Source organism: Aplysia californica, unplaced genomic scaffold (genome assembly GCF_000002075.1).
Source record: "Aplysia californica isolate F4 #8 unplaced genomic scaffold, AplCal3.0 scaffold00267, whole genome shotgun sequence".
Classification (NCBI taxonomy): Eukaryota; Metazoa; Mollusca; class Gastropoda; order Aplysiida; family Aplysiidae; genus Aplysia; species Aplysia californica.
Genome location: NW_004797537.1, coordinates 746,311 through 754,213, shown reverse-complemented (window position 1 = coordinate 754,213; position 7,903 = coordinate 746,311). Strand labels below are relative to the sequence as shown.

General features: G+C 40.7%; 1 protein-coding gene across 1 annotated transcript in view; it reads right to left on the bottom strand.

Annotated features, from left to right (window-relative positions):
- LOC101861737 (protein unc-93 homolog A) overlaps positions 1 to 7,894 on the bottom strand; it is a gene marked incomplete at its 3' end in the record, with an annotated part of 20,949 nt that extends 13,055 nt beyond the window's left edge. Inside the window, 1 exon segment of the mRNA XM_013084003.2 lies at positions 6,743 to 7,894.
- Positions 7,895 to 7,903: the final 9 nt, after the last annotated feature.

Below are 7,903 nucleotides of genomic sequence, written 5' to 3'. Positions count from 1 at the left end.
GAGGAGAGGTGGGGGTATAATGATGTGACGGGAGGTTGGGGATGGGGTCTTTTTCGTAACTGATAGTCAGATATCGACTTGCGTTTCATCATGCATTCGGATTTTTTCTATACGTTTTTAAAAAGAAGAAAAGATGGTCTTGTTTGAAGGTCGGTCTCGTAGAACAGATTTGCAAGGTTGTTAAAACGTACTGGCTGATCAGGTAATGGCGGTTTGGAAAGATGTCTAGTTTGAAACGAAACTCATATTTTTAAAATCTTGTAACACCTCTAATCCCCGGCACTTGTATGACCGAATTGTGATGCAAGTGCCGTGAAAGGCCTACTGAACCTAAAGAGAACAAATCTGATACAATAATTGTTGGTGTGGAAGGAGTTGCATTTGAAATGACATGTGATGGGAACTCAGTCTTTGCTGAGGATGTTGCTATTTGCGAAAGATATATCTATAAAATGAGTACGGTAAAGTAACTATGATGTTCTCCTACTCTTTTAAAGACAAAAGTACAGGCTGTAACACATTGAAGGTTTGCTGTATCCTCCAGATTTTTATTGGGATTTGGTTTTAAAGAATTGGCCTCTCGACACATCTGTATGAAATACACCTGCACAGGACGATTTTTATAGGCTCACAGCAAAGCTAGGACTACCCTTTATTAATCATCAAATGACTGTAGATGTGACGGTTAGGCCATGGGCCTTGCACGAAAAGGCAAGGGTTCGATTCCCATGAGCAGAAGATAGTTCGGTCTCCATGCTGAAAAGTCACCAAACACTGTGAACTCTTTAACTCCGACTTCCTAGCCTATCCCAATAGTGACAGCTTTTAGGACATTCACGGAATGAGAACCGTTCTGACAGTGCACTTTTTTTATCTTAACATTGTCGAAGGTCAGAAAAAAACTGGATGACATAGGCCCCTTATACACTCAAGGAAATTTGATTCGAGTCAACTTTAAGATACACTCCGGTTTCAAACTATCATAGCTTTAGGCATGTAAGGGGGCCTGACATTTTCAATCAACCCCAAAGGACAGAAGGAAAGCACCTGTAATTATTTTCCAATGTATAACTATCTATTGGAATTACAGTAATTTGCTCTGGATGTCTCACAAACCACGCAGTCAACGCTGTGATTTATACAAACGGGTGGTTGGCGGGTTCCTATCAAACATATATTATCGTTCTTATCTCTCCTCCTTTTTTCTTGACATGTTCCTGTCTTGTAACACCTCTAATCTCCTGCATTTATATGGCCTAATCGTGTCGCAAGCGCTTTTAATCTCGTACTAAAACTGATCTAAATCCAAAAAAGGCAGAACATGTCACTTTTCATTTTAAAAAGAAGTGTTTACCATTGAGCGTCAAGACAGACCCCAGATTAAAACCCCTCAAAAATGTATCTCTCTCCTTATAATCAACGTGATGGCCTTGTAACTTCCAGGCGAAAACAATGACGTCATTGTTATTCCCAGAGGCGGAAGAGTCCTTGAACTTGAAGTCAAAGATGTTTTCAACACACTCGAGACTTAATAAAAAGCTACAGGTTTATAATCCCCTTTTCAAATCTTTAAGGAGATATTACCCTGGAGGTCAAAGGTCACCACTTGACTTTATCAGCCCTCTGAAATAAAAACGGTTTTCATAAAAATTGCCCTCAACGTTTTCTGCGCAGTTACAGAAAGTTGGAGTCAGATATCCAAATATTGACAGTCATAGTGGTATTCCAGGGGAGGAAAAGACCCTAGAACCTTTCTGACAATGCTCTCGTTGACCCCATTATCATTTATCATTAAAAGAGAGCAGTGGAGTTTAACCTTCTATTTGACATTTTATAACAAAGGGGATGGTAGTTTCCGCCAAGCTCAATATTTCCGAATGTTTTTTTTTGTGCAAGGGGGGGGGGGGGGGGACTAGTAATATTATCAATCGTGCTTGCAAAATGTTGCAATGGATTAAACTGCCGTCGACGCAGTTTAGACCACAGTACATTGAAACGTTCTGATAATGTCCAAAATTGTTCAAACTATGCAATCCTCACCATTTGCTTGTGTTGTGTGTATGTGAGTAAATATGTCACAGTGTGTATATGTGTACTGTGTTTGTACCGTCTTTGTGTTTGTGAGAGTGAGTGTATGTGTATCTATCTATCTATCTATCTATCTATCTATCTATCTATCTATCTATCTATATGTATGTACGGGTGTGTGTGTGTGTATGTGTGTGTGTGTGTGTGTTTGATTAAGAGAGAGAGAGAGTGATAGAGAGAGAGAGAGAGAAAGAGAGAGAGAGAGAGAGAGAGAGAAAGGGAGGGGGGGGGGAGAAAGGGACAGAGGTAGACAGAGACAGACAGAACGAGACAGGAAGATAGACAAGCAGATAGACAGACCGACAGAGACAGACTGACAGACAGACAGACACAGCGAGATAAAGGGAGTATGAGAAAAAAAGTGTGTGTGTATGTGTGTGTGTGTGTGTATGTGTGTGTGTATGTGCGTGTTTCAGGAAAGGGAAGGGGATGTATGTGCGTGTATCAGGAAAAGGGAAGGAATGTGTTTGTGTGTGCGTGTTTGCGGAAAGGGAAGGGAGGTGGGGGTGTATGTGTGTGTTTTTGGAAAAGGTGGGAGGAGGGTAGCCTTCAGTCGTGCAAAAGCACGGTTCAGAAAACCTTCTGTCAATGTGGCCATCACAAAGCCTCAGTAAAAAAAAATCTAGTTTTATTGAGGTTAAGATCAGCATCTAAACGTGGGATACTGAAAAGATAATATGTGAGGCAGCGTGGTGGAATCAGGCTCACGTCAAAATAATGAAATCGAAGAAAACAGCAGTTTTCTCCCTGTTTAGCAATTTTTATCAAATTTTTGTTTTTTGGCTCAACACCTTTTGTGTCCATTTACAAACACATTCCTTTGAGGATTTCACCGAACACGTTGATTAAAGGCACAAAAATATAAATTTACAGTTTCCATGGACTCTCCAGCTTTGGAATTTACCAAGCTTTGGCGTCCATTTTCTCGTTAATTTAACTTTTTAAATCAGGTGACCCCCACCTCCTTCAATCCAAAATATCTCCCCTTCTATTGAAGATGGATGGGTAATTTTTTCATTGAAAACAAGACAAATGAACAAGCTTTAAGTTGATACCAATAACTCAATATGCCCAAAAATTGACGAGAGCCTGATTCCACCGCACTGCCTCACATATGGCACGCTTTTTCCATCCATTGAAAGGATGATATAAGGTAAGTTTCTTGTGTTGGAAACCTATGTCCCATTTATTCGGAAAGAATAAATGTGTGTCTTGTTCGCCTTTGGAGACATGAGATCACGTGAGAGTTGGTCACTATGAAAAAAATTTTTTATGATTTTTTTTTCAGCGAGGACGTCTAAAAATCAGAACATTGGAATTACGAACACTCATCGATCCCAGTCAAAAATAATGTAATTGAGATGGGAGCCGCCTTGCCAGTTCATAATAAACAATTATGTTGTTGTTGTTGTTTTGTTTTGTTTTTTTTTTGGGGGGGGGTTCTGTTGTTATGTTTTTGGTTATTTGTTTTTTGTTTTGTTTTGGTAAGTGTTTTACGGCGCTCGCAACTGCATAAGGTCTCATATGAGCACGCAGGACACATTAGACATTTTTAAAGTTTGGCATGAATAAATTTTCAATTTTGCTCGGGTGGCAGCCGAAACCTACTCTAATCGATTTTTGGAACACCAAGGGATTGTTCACGAGCGCAATTTGCTCAGAGGACCTGAGAGATTATTCGCCCTTATCCGAGAAGGCTAGGTGTTAGATCTTACCTACCCTGAGATCAGGGGTGCGGATGAAAGACAGTAGTAAGGAGGAGCCAAGGACTGGCAGCAGAAAGGCTGCAGAAAGAGTCAGGAACCCAGAGGAGGGGGAAAAGGGGAGGGGGATATGGGGGCAAAAAGTGAAGACGAAATCAGACTGCGGAACATGGTAAGACGGCAGGAAAGAAGGTGAAAGGAGAACATTTTAGAGAGGAAACATTTCTGTCGCTGTAAGCTTTCAAAACCAGAACCTATTGAATTAGAGGCGAACACCGTAAACTCTAAACCACGAGAACCCCCCCCCCCCCCCCCCACACACACACACTCCATCATAATTATATTAACGTTTTCTGACAAAACAGGAGTAACAACTACTAATATCAAAACCCACGATTGTGAAATGTGCTGACAAAATGAGTTACTTCTTGGATTGGTTGGTGCTCAATAGAAATAGATACACCTAGCTGTTTTTTTTACAATTTATAAGTATGAAATAATAAAAGGTATGTCTTACTGTCGTAAAGAATAATATGGCATTATTAGAAAATCTACAAATTTGAACCTAGTGTAAATTTTTGGCCAATATCTCCATTTGTGGAATGCGAGAAGTAACTCATTTTGCCAGCACGCCTCACAATATCTCCTTTAAAAGGGTACATTTTATAATAGTTAAAAGGTGTATGTGCAAGATGGCATGAACTGGTGCAGAGTACTTTTTTCTCGATGATAAATGCATCTTTTAAGATTAAAGGATGATATAATTTGTTTTTTCTAATTCCAGAGAGATAAAATTTGTCTCCAGTAAGTTTAGACTAGGGTCTTTAGTGGTCTGATTAGGCTTCGTGGCGTTTCAAACTGAAAATGTGAGATCAAATCCCGCCAAGGGAAGGGGAAGTAATTGTGAGGCAGCGTGGTGGAATCAGGCTCTCGTCAATTTTTGGGGCATGTAGAGTTATTGGTATCATCTTAAAGCTTGTTCACTTGTCTTTATTTGGATTTTTAAAAATATCCATTTATCTTAAATACAAGTCGAGATATTTGCAAATGAAGGAGGTGGGGGTCACCTGTTTTCAGAGGTAAAATTAGAGAGAAAATGGCAGCCAAAGATTAGTTATTTCCATAGCTTAAGAGTATTTTTTTACAGAAAATTTACATTTTTTGTGCCTTTAATCAACGTTATTCAGAAAAATCCACACAGAAATGAGTACTTTAATGGTTATGAAAGGAGTTGAGCCAAAAAACAAAAATTTGATATAAATTCAGAAACCTGTAGAAAAATGCAAGTTTCTTCACTTTGATTATTTTGACGAGAGCCTGATTTCACCACGGTGCCTCACAATTTAATCTACAATTTCCAGAAGTAGTTGTGGAATTTAATTCTGCAGTTATGCTGAAGTGTCGGACGAAAGGAAAATGGAAGTGGACACCTTCCGTTTTATGGAACAATCCCGTAAAAACAATGCATGTACAGAGATATTTTTTAGAAGTACTTGGGTACACGTTTGCAAAACCAAACTGAGACAGTAGAAAGTTGTGAAAATTTCTGCAAAATAATAAATAATAATAATAAATAGCATTTGTATAGCGCATATCTCCGCTCAACAGCAGTCTCTATGCGCCTTACACTATATTATTACCCCTGCAGACCATAGAACTCTCAGAAACATTCTCAGCTTCCCGGGAAGCATACAGTGCAAGCAGCTGAGTAAGCGCTCAAACACTAACAAACTGACAAGATCTTTCGCTGTCTATAGCCGGGTACCCATTCCCACCTGGGTGAAGTGAGAAAAATTGGTGTTAAATGCCTTTCCCAAGGACACAACGTCGGGCCCCTGACAGGATTCGAACCTGCGACCTTACGGTTGCGAGTCCGAGAGCCTAACCACTAGGCCACCGACGCAAAAACAACGATGATGCATATTTGTTTGTCATTCATTTGGGTTTACTGCATTAGCATTTTAAGAATAGCATTGGATTTACAGTCAAACCTGTGTAAGACGGCCACCCATGGTCGAGGAGAAAAGTGTCGTATAAGACAGGTGGCCGTCTTAGGCAGGACTAATCAAGATGAAGAAAGCAAACCATTCCCATCTGAAGTTCCAATCGAAAGTAGCCGCTTTGTTTCTTGTTTTTGTTGTTGTTGGTTTGTATTTTGTTTGTTATTTTTATTTCGTTGCTGATTTTGTGCAAGAGTGACAATACAACGAAATGTATCAGACGAGAAAGACTGAGTGCCATGTTACAACAAACACATGGTCGCCACCACTCAGAGAACGAGCGACGCTTCTGTCACAAGTTCATGTTGACGTCCATTGTTACTTTGTTACAGACTGGGCAAACAGTGACCACTCATCTCACTTACGATTTGTGTATTAGTTCTGGGCGGGGTTTATCATACGCTTACCTCACCAGCAGCTGAAGATTGGTACCTATTGGTCAACAGTGGGAGGGGCCTACCTAACATGATCAGTTGGAGGGACTACCTAACAACAACGACAGGTGATTGAATTATGACGGCTCGCCCACAACGCCAGGGACCAGTGCACAATTTGTGTCAAAACGTAATGGAGTCACTAAGGTGACCGTCTAAGACAGGTGTTATTGCTTAGTGTGATAGGGGTTGTGTGTTAAAATATGGTGGCCGCGGCTGCGTTGGACAGGTGCCCGTTTTACACAGTTAAATTATATAGAAAAAACGCAAGGGGGGAAATGGAAAGTGGCCGTTTGCACAGGTGGCCGTCTTATAGAGGTGACCGTCAGGGCAGGTTCGACTGTATTTTGCTTATTTTTCGTTCTATATTTGAATGAGGGTTTTTCCCCAGCAATACAATTCTCCGTCCATACTTTTCTTTTTTACTTTAGCCGAAAATGGTGGAGGGGGGGGGGGGGGTATTGGAATAAAACAAAAACAAATTTGTTTTTTAAAAATCCGCGCGCATTGTACTCACCTTTTAATATCTGAAGCACTCTCAGGTTGGTATTGATTGTCCCAGGAGTGAATAAATTCCGACAAAGGAACCGAAATGTATTTCCTTGAAACAAGTACACTGTTTAGCAATAACAATTTATAACAGGGAGAAATCCAATCAGGGAATCGTACGCTTAAAAGTTGTTGCTTTTTTGTCTTCTCTACATACATGTAAGGGAGAGAACTGTTTAGAGTTAACTATACTATTCGTTCGCTATCGATGGTCTTCCAGCTCTCATTTGAGGATGAAAAACCGTTGACAGCCACGGTAAATAATATTATGATCTGCTCCTTTCAGAAAGGAAATAGATCTAGACCGACTTGTGTCTATTATGAAAGTTTTCTTTAATTGTTTAAAACTGTATTTATCTTTACTCTAGCGGCATTAAACAAATTCAAACAATGTTTAGCTTTTAAGTCATTTAGTTCGTTACTCTCAGTAAAAGTAAAGATGGACACTAATGGAGGCACAGTGGCTGTCAGAAAAGCTTTCAAATTGTCGCCCCGAGCTTGGCGATTTTTCGTCAAATTTGGTTAACCTCTTGCTCGGTATCTTTGCTCAGACAGCTTTAAACACAATTTGCGCCGAACTGCTAAACGATCTCAAATGTGTGTGGCGTTCCTTGGGGCACGTGTGGGGGCTACCTGGATCAGCTGAACAAGCCGTCAACGTGAAATCGCCTTGGCCAGCGAGGGCAAACAGGACTTGGCCACGGTCAGTGACATTGCAAATTGGCAGAGAGACCTCTATCTCCTTGGCTATTTGCAGAACCGCGCAGAGACCACATTTTTTCTAGATTACTTCTGACTGTATGTGCGGTGCCTGGGTCATGGGGTCAGGACTAACTGTCGTGAGGGGACTACAGGAGTGTGGTAACTACGGTGACTGGTGGTGGTGGGACCCTAGAGACGCGAGAAGGGGTGGGGGTTTGAGTTTCCCAACAAAAAAACCGGATAGATCTAAGTAGCTTTTCTTATCTGTATTGTAAATCACTTGAGAAAGCTGCTAAAGAGAGAGGTCAGGATTAGTCGAAAGAAAGGAAGAGAACGTTGCTTTTGTGTACCTTCAAAAGTCTTTGAGTCTTCAGTGAATCTAGTTTTAAATGTTTGTTTTGTGTGTGTGTGTGGGGGGGGGGGGGGA